Source organism: Scyliorhinus torazame, chromosome 18 (assembly GCF_047496885.1).
Source record: "Scyliorhinus torazame isolate Kashiwa2021f chromosome 18, sScyTor2.1, whole genome shotgun sequence".
NCBI lineage: Eukaryota > Metazoa > Chordata > Chondrichthyes > Carcharhiniformes > Scyliorhinidae > Scyliorhinus > Scyliorhinus torazame.
The window spans coordinates 5353544-5370824 of NC_092724.1; the positions used below are offsets into that span (position 1 = coordinate 5353544).

Sequence of the window (17281 nt, forward strand, 5' to 3'; positions counted from 1 at the left end):
ACAAATGGAATTAATTCCCCTGGGCCATGACAGGGGACGATGCTGAGGACAGCTCGACCAGGTTTCAAGATCTATTATTTCAAAAGGGCATTAACACCCACCCCCTCTCCCTGTGACAGGTTTACAGCTGTGACAACACGCTCTTTGAGGGCCCTCTGAATGTCAGCTGTGCGTGACTCGCTGTCGCCAAGACGCATCCAGGATGGGAAAACAAGGCCTGTCGTCGCCTACTGTGATCACTCAGGGGAGGATCCGGCACTGGGTCCACTCGCCACCTCAATCATCTCGGAGCATCATTAAAATCATTATTAGCAGCACGAGTGTGATGTGTGAATGATAGCGGCTTCGTTCTTCCTTTAAAACATTTTCTTCGATCAGACAGGAGCACACCAGAGGCACTGTCACTCACACGAAATGTGAATGAGAATTATTTTTCCCGAAAGATTGCTGACAACAAAGAGTTTGATTAAATGTAATTACAGTCGGAATGTGTAATCACGCATGAGTCACCGCACAATAATAACAATAAAATAGATTTACAATGGCCACAGCCTGAGCAGGGCTGGTAGTAAATAATTTCTGGGAGAGGTTCTGCTCATTGTCGCGGTATCAACCTTTTGTGTCCAGTCTGCGCACATCACAAACCTGCTGATGGACTAAGTGCAGCTGACCTTTCCTCGGGCCCGCAGCTGCGCCGGAGAGCATGCATTATGTGGAAGTGCAGCTGAAAAAGATAGGTATTGGAGCTGCTTTCCAAATTGTTTCTGTGCACGTGAGTAATGGACAAGCTGCAGCCGGGTTGTGTGACATTCGTGGATCTCCACAGAACGCCAATATAATCAAAGGGCAGAGTATGTTTTTTTATATTTATGGATGTAGGCAATTGGTCGCATTGCCTGTATAATATTACACATGTTCATTGGGAGCAGCTGGAAGCAAAATTAACACTGCTGCAAGCTACTGAAAGTCTGATTCAGATGTTGGACAGGATAGTTTTCCAGACTGTGTCTTGCAGAGTTGATTGGCCATGCCCATTGTTGGACAGGAAGCGGGCTGCAGATGATGATTGTTGATAGAATGCAACTGTTTTAATAGAACACCTCAGTAAATAGCAGAGAATTTCAGATCAGTAAATGAAGCATTTGGGCGAGTTTTTATCACAGAAATTCAGGGTGGAATTTTCCCACATTTTTACAAAGTGTGAGGCTCTGACTGAAACTCGATTGAAGCTCGCCAGCTGCTCAGCCGAGATTTTAGTCCAGATTTTAAGCCTCTCTGAGAAAATATTTCAGGGAGCGTGGTTTACGCCATCACTGTGGTGGGGCGGGGTCTGGTAGAGCGGGACTGTGGTGGGGCCGGGGTCTGGTAGAGCGGGACTGTGGTGGGGCCGGGATCTGGTAGAGCGGGACTGTGGTGGGGCAGGGTCTGGTAGAGCGTGACTGTGGTGGGGCGGGGTCTGGTAGAGCGGGACTGTGGTGGGGCGGGGTCTGGTAGAGCGGGACTGTGGTGGGGCAGGGTCTGGTAGAGCAGGACTGTGGTGGGGCGGGGTCTGGTAGAGCATGACTGTGGTGGGGCGGGGTCTGGTAGAGCGTGACTGTGGTGGGGCGGGGTCTGGTAGAGCAGGACTGTGGTGGGGCAGGGTCTGGTAGAGCGTGACTGTGGTGGGGCGGGGTCTGGTAGAGCGTGACTGTGGTGGGGCGGGGTCTGGTAGAGCGGGACTGTGGTGGGGCAGGGTCTGGTAGAGCAGGACTGTGGTGGGGTGGGGTCTGGTAGAGCGGGACTGTGATGGGGCGGGGTCTGGTAGAGCGGGACTGTGGTGGGGCAGGGTCTGGTAGAGCAGGACTGTGGTGGGGTGGGGTCTGGTAGAGCAGGACTGTGGTGGGGCGGGGTCTGGTAGAGCGGGACTGTGGTGGGGCGGGGTCTGGTAGAGCGGGTCTGTGGTGGGGTGGGGTGTGGTAGAGCAGGACTGTGGTGGGGCGGGGTCTGGTAGAGCGGGACTGTGGTGGGGTGGGGTCTGGTAGAGCGGGACTGTGGTGGGGTGGGGTCTGGTAGAGCGGGACTGTGGTGGGGTGGGGTCTGGTAGAGCGGGACTGTGGTGGGGTGGGGTCTGGTAGAGCGGGACTGTGGTGGGGTGGGGTCTGGTAGAGCAGGACTGTGGTGGGGCGGGATCTGGTAGAGCGGGACTGTGGTGGGGCCGGGGTCTGGTAGAGCGGGACTGTGGTGGGGCGGGGTCTGGTAGAGCGGGACTGTGGTGGGGCGGGGTCTGGTAGAGCGGGACTGTGGTGGGGCGGGGTCTGGTAGAGCGGGACTGTGGTGGGGTGGGGTCTGGTAGAGCGGGACTGTGGTGGGGCCGGGATCTGGTAGAGCGGGACTGTGGTGGGGCCGGGGTCTGGTAGAGCGGGACTGTGGTGGGGCGGGGTGTGGTAGAGCGGGACTGTGGTGGGGCTGGGGTCTGGTAGAGCGGGACTGTGGTGGGGCGGGGTCTGGTAGAGCGGGACCGTGGTGGGGCGGGGTCTGGTAGAGTGGGACTGTGGTGGGGCGGGGTCTGGTAGAGCGGGACTGTGGTGGGGCGGGGTCTGGTAGAGCGGGACTGTGGTGGGGCGGGGTCTGGTAGAGCGGGACTGTGGTGGGGCGGGGTCTGGTGGAGCAGGACTGTCGTGGGGCGGGGTCTGGTAGAGCGGGACTGTGGTGGGGTGGGGTCTGGTAGAGCGGGACCGTGGTGGGGCGGGGTCTGGTAGAGCGGGACCGTGGTGGGGCGGGGTCTGGTGGAGCGGGACTGTGGTGGGGCGGGGTCTGGTGGAGCGGGACTGTGGTGGGGCGGGGTCTGGTGGAGCGGGACTGAGGTGGGGCCGGGATCTGGTAGAGCGGGACTGTGGTGGGGCGGGGTCTGGCAGAGCGGGACTGTGGTGGGGCGGGGTCTGGTAGAGCGGGACTGTGGTGGGGCGGGGTCTGGTAGAGCGGGACTGTGGTGGGGTGGGGTTCTGGTAGAGCGGGACTGTGGTGGGGCGGGGTCTGGTAGAGCGGGACTGTGGTGGGGCGGGGTCTGGTAGAGCGGGCAAGGCCGACCCCACAGAGATCGGGAAGTCCTTTAAAAAGGACGGGCCAATCAGCACAGAAAGAAACCAACCCACCATCCACCCCCCCCCCCCCCCACAAATGGGGACCCACCCCCACATAAGCATCGCCCCCCCCCACTACCACAAACATTAACATCAGGGTTCTCACCCCAACCAGAAGCATTAGAATTGGAAGCTCCTCCCCCTGCCAACAAACATAACGCAAACCCCACCCGCAAATGGGGCTCCCCAGAAGGTCCATCCTGGCATTGTCCCGGGCACAGGTTGGCATTTCCAGGTTAGCACTGCCAACCTGTGCCAGGGGATAGTGCCTGGGTGCAGTGTCAGGGCACGGCCCGGTCATGTCCCTCTCCCCCCTGGGTCTACACTTACCTTTGTGTCTCCAGGGTATCCCCTCGAGTGATACCTGTGTTCCAGAACCTGTTGTAGACCTCACCGACAGGGCGTCACATCGGCTGGGCATGAATATCCAGTGAGGTCAGATCACGTGGCGGGGGAACTCTGCAAGTATATTAAAATGTAATTAAATGAGGTTCCCACCTTTCCTGGGCATGAACTGTTACATCGCTGGGGCATGGAAAATCAGAAAATGTGATCTCGCTGGCAAAATCTGCATTTTCCAAATCTCCTGGGATTTTCCACCCACATGGCCATTCTCGCTAACGGTTAACACGCGCTGAAAATCACCCCCTCAGTATTGGGTGTAGTGTGGATCTTGGAACTTTAGATCAAATTCACTTTGCCACATAAAGATAGCATAATTCGACATCATAGAATCATAGAATTTGCAGTGCAGAAGGAGGACATTCGGCCCATAGAATCTGCACTGGCCCTTGAATAGAGCACTCTACTTAAGCCCACCCCTCCACCCTATCCCCGTAACCCAGTAACCCGACCTTACCTTTCGGACACTAAGGGGCAATTTAGCATATGCCAATCCACCTAACCCGCACATCTTTGGATTGTGGGAGGAAACCGGAGCACCCGGAGGAAACCCACGCAGACACAGGTAGAAAGTGCAAACTCCACACAGACTGTCACCCAAGGCCGGAATTGAACCTGGGTCCCTGGAGCTGTGAGACAGCAGTGCTGACTACTGTGCCACTGTTGTAATCCCTTTACCCCAACATTTTTCTCCTGAATGTACTGGTTTTTCCTGGCAGTTCTAGACTTCTGATCACCCTCCTGTATCTGACCCAAGTAGGCATTCTTCATATTTAAGCTGAGACGTTGATCTTCAGTCCTGATTGAATGGGGCTGATAGCACGTTGCAAATTGCAGGCAATGACCTATGGACATCATTGTGGGCATTTGGGGACAATCCTGGGCCTGTCACTGGGCAGCTGGAGAAGGCGGCCTTAGTCAGGCTGTAGGTCAATTTAAAATGAAGTACGTAAATCCCTGACTGTCTTTTCCCGACTGTTCTGGGTGAACTGTGCCCTCGGCCTGTGCTGACCAACATCAGGTTGCAATCTGGCCAAAGAGCATAGGTCGCGTGGGTTCCTCTAATTTTTGGTGGTGGCTGGACTGACCTCGACAACCCTAAGCTCCATAAACACAGGAGTGTCACTCTACTCCCTAAACCATCCTCTCCCACAAACCCACCTGCAGTTTGGTTTCTCGCTGCCCAAAGGCTGCCATGGTTAACTCTAACCTGTCAGGCTTCCCCAGGACACTCAGAACTGGCCACAGAAAATGTATCAAAACTTCCAGGGGGGTAACTGGGTAACGTATTCTCTGCATCTGAAAATGACCCAGGGTGTGTGATGTCCATTATCACTCCTCTACGTAGAAATCAAACCTCCATTTAGATTCGGGTATTTCTGATTTTCTTTCTCCTTGATTTCTGTTTTTCTTTTATTGAAGTGGCAAGCACTAATCAAATCACCAAGGGGGTGTTTAGTTAGAGACGTTACTGAGCTGCTGCACTAAAAGCTAGCTGAATTAATGTTACCAGATATTGTTTGTGGCTCAAGCTACTGTGTGAGTCACTCATCGTCAGACTCAATAATCCCTCGGAGCCAGATTCTTCTGATGTACTCATCAGCACTCACTATTAAAAAGGAAATCAATAGAAATGCACCGTGCAAAACAACACACTCTAAGAATAAGTACATTTCGCTCTATGGAGAGTAGGAAAATGGAAAGATTAACCTTACACATCTTTCAGATATTTTAAAACAACGGCCCCTCAGCCATGGATGTAAAACACCATTCTTATGAAGAACAGCATGGAGATTCACCCCAGTGTCCTGGGCAAGATTTTATCTCTCTACCAACAGGGCTAAAAACAAATTTATCTGGACATTGTCATATTGTTGTTTGCGAAGCCTTGTCATGCGAAAACTAGCTTTTGTGTTTCTTCAGTTAGAACCATGACTACGCTTCAAAAATACTTCATTGACTGTAAAGCATTTTGAGTTCGTGAAAAGCACAGTGTCACCTTTTACCTTCCAGAGTCCAATTATTCCCTGTCCTAATCACCTGCAGCACAATCTTCCATGTTAAGACTACATGATGGGTAAATGTCACCAGTCTCAGAGGATCATAGACTGCTCTCCAGTGTGAGAGCTGACTGGTGGTGATTTAACCTGAGGGTCACCACACCTCAGGCGAGGGGCAAGGTTGAGAAGGCGGGGCCTTCATGAATAACCTCAGCCGGTCCGGGAATTAAACCCCTGCTGTTGAGTACGCTCCACATCACTTAGTTTCATTGGCCGAATGGATGGTTGGTGATGTGGAGCGATGCCAACGGTGCGAGTTAAATTCCTTCCCCCCCCCCACCACACATAAGGGAGAAGGGTTTGCACCTTCTCAGTGCTGCCTCTCAGTGCCCCCTTGCACTGCCAGGGGGCACTGCCCAGACTTGGCTCTCACGGAGCCTCCAGGCACCTCTGCACCCCCGGCGTGGTCATCACAACTGGTTTCCATTTTTGAGAAGCAGTACTGACTCGTACCCGCCAGACATCATGCAGGTGGGCGGGAAGATTCAGTGAGTTCAGAAGAATCAACTGTAACCTCGCTAATGATATTGAAATTGAATCGATTTGATGTAAGTCACGTTTTGCCCTTCCTGGGCGTGAACTTGATTGCATCATCGAGGAGGATCCAGGAACATCGCGATGGGAAATCCCGCTGGTGCCAGTCCCGTTTTTGGCCTCTCGCGAGAGATTGCAGCCATTACGGGAACTGTTCCCATGGCTAACGACCTGTAGAATCGCACCCAGTAACTCAGAGAATTGGGCCATTCTTAACTGTTTAAGACATCTCTGCAATGCTGTTTCTCTGGGCGGGCTATTCCAGTCCAGCCAGCAGTGGCCATTGTCACGGGTGGGACATGAAAATTTGGAGAATGGCCAAAAAGTCTATAGTGTGAAATTTTCTGCCAGTTGGAGTTCAAGGCACTGGGACCAGATGAGATGCATCCGAGGATATTGAAGGAAGTGAGAGAGGAAATTGCAGGGCTCTGGCCACAACTTACCAGTTTTCTCTCGACTCAGGGGAGCCACCAGATTGGGGATAGGGAAACTTCTGGAAACAATTATTCAGGATAGAATTAGGAAGAGCCAGCATGGACTTCTAAAGGAAAAATCATATTTGATTAACTTGCTGGATTTTGTTTGAAGATTTTGAAGAGAGGGTTGAGAAGGGTAATGCGGTTGATGTGGTGTACGTGGACTTCCAAAAGGCATTCAGGACAGTGCCACATGGCAGACTTGTGAGAAATGTTATAGCTCATGGATAAAAAGAGATAGTAACAAGATGGATACAAAATTAACTGAGTAATAGGAAACAGTGAGTAATGGTTATGGATATTCTTTGGGCTGGAGGAAGATTTGTTATGGAGTTCCCCAGGGTCGATATTGGGATCCTTGCTTTTACTAATATATATTAATGATCTAGATCTTGGTTTATAGGGAGCAATTTTAATGTTGGATGATACAAAACTTGAAGCATTGTAATCTGTGAGAAGGACCTTTTCATGGTCCCTGTCCCACCCGTGACAATTTTGCAATGGACTTGGCCGAAGAAACCAGCCCAATATAGAATAAAGGGTATAATTCTTAAGGGGTGCAGGAACAGAGGGACCTGGGTGTACATGTGTACAGGTCATTAATGGTGGCAAGACGGGTGGCGAGAGCAGTTAATAAAGCAAATAGTATTCTGGGCTTTATTAACAGGGGCATAGAGTACAGGTGCCAGGAGGTTATGCTGAACTTGTACAAGACACTAGAGAGACCTCAACTGGAATTAATTGTGTACAGTTCTGGACATCGCACTACAGGAAGGATGTAAACGCATTGGAGAGAGTGCTGAAGAGGATTACAAAAATGGTCCCAGGGATGAGAAACTTCAGTTCTGAGGCTAGATTGGAGAGGGTTGGGACTGTTCTCCTTGGAGATGAGAAGATTTGACAGAGATATTCAAAATTATGAAGGAGCAGGACAGAGTAGACGGGGAGAAACTGTTCCTGCTCGTACAAGGCTCAAGAGCGAGAGGGGCACAGATTTAAAGTGATTTGCAAAAGAAGCAAATGCAATGTGAGAAAAAACTACTTCACACAGCGAGTGGTTGGCGGCTGGAATGCACGGCCTGGATATGCGATGTAGGCAGGCTCAATCGAGGCATTCAAGGGAGCATTGGCTGATTGTTTAAATAGAAACAATGCACAATGGTATAGAGAAAAGGCAGGGGAATGATACTGAGTCATAATCGTCATTCGGAGAGCTGGTCCAAACACAATGGGCTGAATGGCCCTTCTGCAAAGTAACAGTTCTGTGATTGACCTTCTTCTTCAAATCCATCCATGGTTGCACTTCTGTAATGTCCTCCAGCAAATATCCCCCTCCCCATTTACACTTCACTTCTCTGAATCTTGCATCCAATACATCCCCCTTGCTTCAATCTACAATTGATGTCCCATTCTCGTCAGTCATACACTCCTGAATTTTGACTTTTCAAACCCTTTTTTAAAAATCTATCTTTTCAAACAACCTTCTGCTAATCCCCTCTGACTCTCCTAGTAAGTCGGCATATGGTCTGTATGATAAAAATTTGGTAACTACTGATTATTCTCCAATCAATGAGCAAGGTGAGGGATTCCTCAATTACAGAAATCAGGGGCGAAATTCTCCGGAAACGGCGCGATGTCCGCCGACTGGCGCCCAAAACGGCGCAAATCAGATGGGCATCGCGCCGCTCCGAAGGTGCGGAATGCTCCGCATCTTTGGGGGCCGAGCCCCAACCTTAAGGGGCTAGGTCGGCGCCGGACGTATTTCCGCCCCACCAGCTGGCGGAAAAGGCCTTTGGTGCCCTGCCAGCTGGCGCGGAAATGACATCTCCGGGTGGCGCATGTGCGGGAGCATTAGCAGCCGCTGACAGTTTCCCACGCATGCGCAGTGGAGAGAGTCCCTTCTGCCTCCGCCATGGCGGAGACCGTGGTGAAGGCGGAAGGGAAAGAGTGCCCCCACGGCACAGGCCCGCCCGCGGATCGGTGGGCCCCGATCGCGGGCCAGGCCACCGTGGGGACACCCCCCGGGGCCAGATCGCCCCGCGCCCCCCCCAGGACCCCGGAGCCCGCACGCGCCGCCTTGTCCCGCCGGTAAGGTAGGTGGTTTCATCTACGCCGGCGGGACAGGCATTTTAGCGGCGGGGCTTCGGCCCATCCGGGCCGGAGAATCGCGCGGGGGGGCCCGCCAACCGGCGCGATTCCCGCCCTCGCCGAATCTCCAGTGCCGGAGACTTCGGCAACCGGCGGGGGCGGGATTCACGCCCGCCCCCGGCGATTCTCCGACCCGGCAGGGTGTTGGAGAATCTCGCCCCAGGGGTTTTCAGGGTGATGCAGGGAGGGGGACATTAGTTAATGATTAATGTGTCCACAATATAGTAATAATCCTACACTTGTGTGCATTTGCCAACAAAACCATGTTTCCTGTTGTTACGTTGTTGTCACATTTTTCCATTATAAATTCCTATTTCTGCATTTATAATGGTATCTGCCAATGTCAATCTGTCACGAGTAATTACACCTCTGCCAGTGGTTGTGATGTAACGTCTCCGTTCTTTGTTATTTTAACTAAGTTGTGAACCTGTTTGAAACAAACTGCCTCCTTTAAATAGCAAAGAAGGGAATTTGATGGACGTGTATTAGGTGCTGGTGCAATAATCTCACTTCTTGAAATTTCTGCTCTATAACGTTTACCTTTCAAAGACAGCTCACAACATTTAAATTTAGCAGTGTTTGGTTTTGTTTGATATGATTCCCTCCTTAAGGCGAGAACCAGGGATGGGTTCTCCATTGCCCGATGCCAGTAGTGGGATTCCAGATTGGATGGGGAATGGAGCGTCCAGGAGAAAGCAGGTTTAACGCCATAGCGATGTTCCGAGCCGCCCCCCCGCCCCCCCCACCGCCGGCAGCCTCAGCGGGCTACCTGTCCCTTGCTGGTGGGAAAGGTGCAAATCAGTGGTTTGCATCCTGTTCCATTTGATTAACGGGCTGGAGGCCTGATTCATCACCCCACAGTTATGCAGTGACATCCACCGGACATGCTTCGGTGCATGTTTGCTCGAGCGTAGCCCTGACGTGGTGGACACCGAGGTGGGACAAGGGGGTCAATACGTAACTGATGTGCCCCAACAAAGTCCATTGGAAGGCCCCCTCCCCCCAGAAATGCAAATCCTGACCCCCAATCTCACTGACAAGGAAGGGGCATCATCGCCCCCACTATGGGAATAACGGGTCACCACCCCACAGCACACATGCATGAGGATGATGTGTGCTGTGGCCCCTATTAGACCCCCATCAAACATCCCATCAAACCTTCCCCCCATCAGAGACCACCCTCGGAACCTCTATCAAAGACCCCCAACGGAGACCCATACAGAAGTCTCATCAGACAGAGACCACCAATAATCACCCCTGCCTGAAAGATGAAGTGCAGTCCAGGCAGGAGAGAGGAAAATCACTGCATTTTCACTTACCCCTCCCTAACATCTGCTGCCTCAGGCAAAAGTGTTTAAAGCAGCATCTGTTACACTTGTCAGAGGCTTCCTCCAAAGCCAAGTACACTACAAAGGACTCCAAATCCCTTGACAGCCTTTAAAATGCAAATCACCCATTCCATTTCACACAGCATTACATTGCACTAGCCAGTGATTAACAGTGCTATTGGTCCAGACACAGCTGCTGAGGGGTTTGTTTATTTATCTTTCCCTTCATGCTTGAATGCATCACAATTATCCGGCTATGGTGCTAGCCACAAATGTTTACAAACACTGTTGCTATGATTGACAGCTCCTCATCACATCAAAAGGAGGTAAGTGCTTTCACTTCATCTTTTTCTCCGCAGACAGCACTTAGCTCTTTTTGATATGATGATGAGCTGTCAATCATAGCAACAGTGTTCATAAACATTGTGGTTAGCATCAAAGTAGGGTAATTGTGATGCATTCAAGTCTGCCCGGTAAAAGAACTAAACAGATCCCTGAAACAGCAGTATCTTGACCAATAAAAGAAATATCAATCACTAGCTAATGCAATGTATTGCTGTGTAAAATTGAATGGAATGTTTGCATTTCAAAGGTTATAAAGGGATTTGAACCCCTTTGAAGTGTACTTGGCTTTGGAGGAAGCCTCTGACACTTGTAACAGCTGGTGCTTTAAACACGTTTGTCTGAGGCAGCAGATGTTAGGAAAGGGTAAGTTAAAATGCAGCGATTTGTTTCGCCCTTCTGCTGGGACTGCTCTCCAGGTTTCAGGCAGGGTGACTGATGGGGTTCAATTTATCACGGCCAATCCACCTAACCTGCACATATTTGGACTGTGGTAGGAAACCGGACCATCCGGAGGAAACCCACGCAGGCAGGGGAGAACGTGCAAACTCCACACAGTCGTCCAAGGCCAGAATTGAACCCAGGTCTCTGGCGCTGTGAGGCAGCAGTACTAACCACTGTGCCACCGTGCCATCCTGAGATTGGTTATTTGAAGCTGCATAAAAACTCCTTATGAAAACAACTATCTGTTGGTTTTGGACGCGCTCATGTTTATGCGTAATTTCTTTCTGATTACGCCACCTACCTGGAATATTAAATCTTAACGTTACCCATCAGTATTCAGTTTATTATCACTCACTGGCCTTTCAAAATCTGGGGCAGAATTCTCTGGTCCTCCCCCCCCCCTCCCCCCGGCAGTGCACCCCCCCCCCCTCCCCCACCCATGAATTTCTTAGCGGCTTGGGGGTGACATCAATGAGAATTCCCAGTGACATGGGCGGGAACAGAGAATCTCGCCGTCAGTGAACGGCGCGCTGTCTTCCTCCACCGCAACCCCTCAATTTGTCACCGTCCGACTGAGATTGGGGCAGCACGGTAGCATTGTGGATAGCACAATTGCTTCACAGCTCCAGGGTCCCAGGTTCGATTCCGGCTTGGGTCACTGTCTGTGTGGAGTCTGCACATCCTCCCCGTGTGTGCGTGGGTTTCCTCCGGGTGCTCCGGTTTCCTCCCACAGTCCAAAGATGTGCAGGTTAGGTGGGTTGGCCATGATAAATTGCCCTTAGTGTCCAAAATTGCCCTTAGTGTTGGGTGGGGTTACTGGGTTATGGGGATGGGGTGGAGGTGTGTCCTTGGGTAGGGTGCTCTTTCCAAGAGCCGGTGCAGACTCGATGGGCTGAATGGCCTCCTTCTGCACTGTAAATTCTATGATTCTATGATTCTATGAGATTCCCCCAAATTGTTGCAATCCCAGATGGTACTGGCTCCCTGGGGCGAAATTCTCCCGAAACGGCACGATGTCCGCCGACTGGCGCCCAAAGCGGCGCCAATCAGACGGGCATTGCGCCGCCCCAAAGGTGCGGAATGCTCCGCATCTTTGGGGGCCGAGCCCCAACATTGAGGAGCTAGGCTGGCGCCGGAGGAATTTCCGCCCCGCCAGCTGGCGGAAACGGCCTTTGTTGCCCCGCCAGCTGGCGCGGAAATGACATCCCCGGGCGGCGTATGCGCGGGAGCGTTAGCGGCCGCTGACGGCATTCCCGCGCATGCGCAGTGGAGGGAGTCTCTTCCGCCTCCGCCATGGTGGAGACCGTGGCAGAGGCGGAAGGGAAAGAGTGCCCCCACGGCACAGGCCCGCCCGCGGATCGGTGGGCCCCGATCGCGGGCCAGGCCACCGTGGGGGCACCCCCCGGGGTCAGATCGCCCCGCGCCCCCCCCAGGACCCCGGAGCCCGCCCACGCCGCATTGACCCGCCGTTCAAAAGGTGGTTTAATCCACGCCAGGGAACAGGCAATTTATCGGCGGAACTTCGGCCCACCCGGGCCGGAGAATCGAGCGGGGGGGCCGCCAACCGGCGCGGCGCGATTCCCACCCCCGCCGAATCTCTGGTGCCGGAGACTTCGGCAACCGGCGGGGGCGGGATTCACACCAGCCCCCGGCGATTCTCCGACCCGGCGGGGGGTCGGAGAGTGACGCCCCAGGAGTGGGAACTCACTCAGAATTTTGTTCCCCTTCACTAGCCCAAGAATATTGTCACTTCTCTTCATCGACACTCCCCTCTCGTCATATCAACCCAGGTTTGCATGAATCCTGATTTGCCTACAGTACTATTAAATTCCACTGTGGACCTCTGAAATTAATGAATTATTACCATCTCTGATTAAGGTGATGTAGAATAAAGCAGGTCTGAAAGTAATGTGCACAGAGCAGCTCAATTACACATAGCTGCCTCGTCGCAGCAACGTGGTGTTCGCCAGAGCCCCTTGAATCTTGCGAGAGGCCTCCATTGGGAATCGTGAGGCTCGCAATGTCTCGTGAGATTCAACGGAATCTCGTGAGGCGCGAGATCTGGATCTCGCTCTCACCGGGCGAGATACAGGCATGCATATTTAAATGAGCCATTGCTGGCACCTTGGCACTGCCACCCAGGCACCCTGGCAGTGCAACCCTGGCACTGCCAGGCTTGATGGGACACTGCCAGGGTGCCAGGATTGCCGTGCCAAGGTGCCCGGGTGCCAGGTTGCCCATTCCAAGGGTCAGCCCAAGGGGAGCTTTGCCGATGAAAAGTGGGAGAGGGGGGCTCGAGGACCGGGGAAGAGGTAGGTAGGTTGAAGTGGGTGGGGGGGGGGGGGGGGTCTCAGACCATGGTCAAAGCGGGGGGGGGGTTCTCAGACCATTGTCAAAGCTTTGACAAAGAGTCATCCAGATCCGAAACGTTAGCTTCCTTCTCTCTCCACAGATGCTGTCAGACCTGCTGAGATTGTCCAGTATTCTCTGTTTTGCTTCACTATTTGATGACACTGCACATTTGGATCAGTTACAATAGACCAACTCCAGCACTGAGCACATCACTGCAGAACCCTGAGCCCACAAAATCGGACACTGAATCAAAAAACTCGTGTGACCTTCTCTAAGCTTATTTCCACAACACGTTTCTTTTTGGACTGGTTGGCGGAGCAGGCTTTTGGCTCACTCACGGGCCTCAGGCTTGAGCTTATCCTCGACCTCTGCTGCACTGTGAGATCATAAATTCCTGCGGAAGAATACCAAGTTTCCACTCAGGAGATGCTGACCATAAATATGTGCTCCAACACTCAGTGGAACAATACCATTATTTTTGGAGTGAGAGGTGGAAACTGCTGACGAATGAAAGGTACGTGGAAAACCATCCTCCAGATTTCTTGGTGCAACAGCAGATTCCTTTAACACATTCGGTACATTCCCCTACAATTCTCTTCACTGAATCTTTTATCTTGTTACATTTATGGTCTTGCACACAAGAAAGGAACTTAAGGGTTGCCTCAGAAAAAGAAAAGAGTTCAGAATAACTTGAGGGGCTGTTTAGCACAGGGCTAAATCGCTGGCTTTTAAGGCAGACCAAGGCAGGCCAGCAGCACGGTTCAATTCCCGTACTAGCCTCCCCGAACAGGCGCCGGAATGTGGCGACTAGGGGCTTTTCACAGTAACTTCATTGAAGCCTACTTGTGACAATAAGCGATTTTCATTTCAGGGTAGCACAGTAGCATAGTGGATAGCACAATTGCTTCACAGCTCCAGGGTCCCAGGTTTGATTCCGGCTTGGGTCACTGTCTGTGCGGAGTCTGTACATCCTCCCCGTGTGTGCGTGGGTTTCCTCCGGGTGCTCCGGTTTGCTCCCACAGTCCAAAGATGTGCAGGTTAGATGGATTGGCCATGATAAATTGCCCTTAGTGTCCAAAATTGCCCTTAGTGTTGGGTGGGGGTACTGGGTTATGGGGATAGGGTGGAGGCGTTGACCTTGGGTAGGGTGCTCTTTCCAAGAGCCGGTGCAGACTCGATGGGCCGAATGGCCTCCTTCTGCACTGTAAATTCTATGATAATCTATGATAACGCACGCTGCCTACATTTCTATGTTGATGGCTGGAATATGCTCTGGAGTGGAGGAAAAGTCATTTTGTTACAACATGCCAGAGCAGCTGCAGAATGCTGGAAGCCAGCACTCCAAACGAGTGCAGTGAAGCCTGACAGCTTCATAACAGTGCAGCTAATCATCTGTCGGATGACAGAAGCCTGAAAATCCCCAAGTAACACACTATAGCCCAGTGCCAGTCAAAGCCAAGATGGAGTGGACCTATGCTGATCATTCCTGCTGGCCAGTCCGGTATGAAGTACTTTCTCCTTAATTATTTGATTTCTCCTGAGGAACTCCTGGGAATGCCCAATCCATCAGACGTCCTTGCAAATAGTGACCGGTGGAGATAGAATAAATCATTTTAAGTGCTCTCGTCAGTAATACAAAATTCAATCCGCATTAGAATTTGAAAGACACAGGAAACAACTGGGCAAGGCACAGTAGTTCAAGCCTATTCTGGCCTTCCTCAATATGACCTTACTTAATGGTGTTCTGCGCATTTGTGTTCCACTTAAATCTGTCACAGATCCTAATCCTTTTCTCTGTTGTTTCCCAATATGGAGAAAAATTACGTTTTGTTCCTTAGACGTCCTCGAAGGTAAGGAGACCTAAAATTATTCTTACAAGAAAGATGCTTAAAATCGTTTTAGGATATTCCTTTGTTTGTCATTTTAGTGAAGGCATTGGCTGGTGACAAATAATAATCTTTATTAGTGTCACAAGTAGGCTTACATTAACACGGCAGCACGATTGAGGGCAGCACGGTAGCATTGTGGATAGCACAATTGCTTCACAGCTCCAGGGTCCCAAGTTCGATTCCGGCTTGGGTCGCTGCCTGTGCGGAGTCTGCATGTCCTCCCCATGTGTGCGTGGGTTTCCTCCGGGTGCTCCGGTTTCCTCCCACAGTCCAAAGATGTGCAGGTTAGGTGGATTGGCCATGATAAATTGCCCTTCGTGACCAAAATTGCCCTTAGTGGTGGGCGGGGTTATGGGGATAGGGTGGAGGTGTTGACCTTGGGTAGGGAGCTCTTTCCAAGAGCCGGTGCAGACTCGATGGGCCGAATGGCCTCCTTCTGCACTGTAAATTCAATGAATAACACTGCAATAAAGTTACTGTGAAAATCCCCTAGTCGCCACACAGAGGGAGAATTCAGAATGTCGAATTCACCTAACAAGCACGTCTTTTGGGATTTGTGGGAGGAAACCGGAGCACCCAGAGGAAACCCACGCAGACATGGGGAGAACGTGCAAACTCTGAACAGACAGTGATCCAAGCCGGGAATCGAACCTGGGACCCTGATGCTGTGAAGCAACAGTGCAAACCACTGTGCTACCATGCCGCCCAAAGGAATGTTGACTAAAGGAATGAGCACATTAAACAACCATCTGCTAACCTCAGCCACAGCCATTTCTAGACCATAGCTTCCCACAAATGGCCCAGTTGTTCGAAGTAGAAATGGAGGGACTCTGCTCCTTGCTATTGTGAGGTCATAATTTTCTCCCTGTTCACCTTTATGAATAGAAAATTGGAGGCTGGTGAGGAAGGAGGCAAAATGTTTACCGTAGCCTCTAGTTGAACCACCCAGTCTAGGGTTCATCTATCCTTGCTGAGTTCACTGATTGGAACTGGTTCTGGGGCAGGATCCATACAAGATGGACAGGACGCACCTTAGCAGGACTGGGTCTACCATCCTCACAGGGAAATTTGCTAGTGCTGTTAGGGAGGGTTTAAACTAAATTGGCAGTGGAATGGGAACCTGAGTGGGTCTACACTACTACCCAACATTCAGGGCAATGTTGGACAGTGAGGGCAATTTATCACGGCCTATCAACCTAACCTGCACATCTTTGGACTGTGGGAGGAAACCGGAGCACCCGGAGGAAACCCACGCAGACACGGGGAGAACGTCCAGATTCCGCACAGACAGTGACACTAGCCGGGAATCGAACCTGGGACCCTGAAGCTGTGAAGCAATTGTGCTAACCACTGTGCTACCGTGCTGCCCTATTTCAGATAGTTTAGATTGGAAGGAAACAAAACTTGTATCAGGAAATAAGAAGTAGTAAGTGAAATTAGAAAGCAGATGAAATGAAGGTAAACATCAAATTGGATCAGAATTCAGAATAATGTTAAAAAAGATAAAGTGAAGGCTGCTCTATCTGAACGCACACAGCATTCACAACAAGGCGGACGGTTTGAAAGTGCAAATAGAGATAAATGGGTATGATTTAGATATCCATCATTTTGGGAAGGATAGGCGGAGGGGAAAAGGTGGTGGACTAGCACTGTTAATAAGGAACAGAATCAGTACATTATTGAGAGTGGGTCTGAGATCAAAAGAAACATCAAGAGACAGAAAGCATTGGTGTGAGTTGTTTATAGGCCACCAAACCAGGAATAAGTGAATGACTAGGGTAAGAGTAGGACCAGTCAAGGACAAGGATGGGAAATTGTGTGTGGAGTCTGAAGAGATAGGCGAGATACTAAATGAATATTTTTCGTCAGTATTCACTCAGGAAAAAGATAATGTTGTGGAGGAGAATGCTGAGACCCAGGCTAATAGAATAGATGGCATTGAGGTACGTAGGGAAGAGGTGTTGGCAATTCTGGACAGGCTGAAAATAGATAAGCCCCCGGGTCCTGATGGGATTTATCCTAGGATTCTCTGGGAGGCCAGGGAAGAGATTGCTGGACCTTTGGCTTTGATTTTTATGTCATCATTGGCTACAGGAATAGTGCCAGAGGACTGGAGGATAGCAAATGTGGTCCCTTTGTTCAAAAAGGGGAGCAGAGACAACCCCGGCAACTATAGACCGGTGAACC

General features: G+C 51.4%; 1 long non-coding RNA gene across 1 annotated transcript in view; it reads left to right on the forward strand.

Moving 5' to 3' along the window:
* The first annotated feature begins 555 nt into the window (after window positions 1–555).
* Window positions 556–17281, forward strand: part of LOC140394765 (uncharacterized) — a 238306-nt gene continuing 221580 nt past the window's right edge. The window contains exon 1 of the long non-coding RNA XR_011935989.1: window positions 556–737. This is a non-coding gene — a long non-coding RNA (uncharacterized lncRNA). The remainder of the gene's footprint in view (window positions 738–17281) is intronic.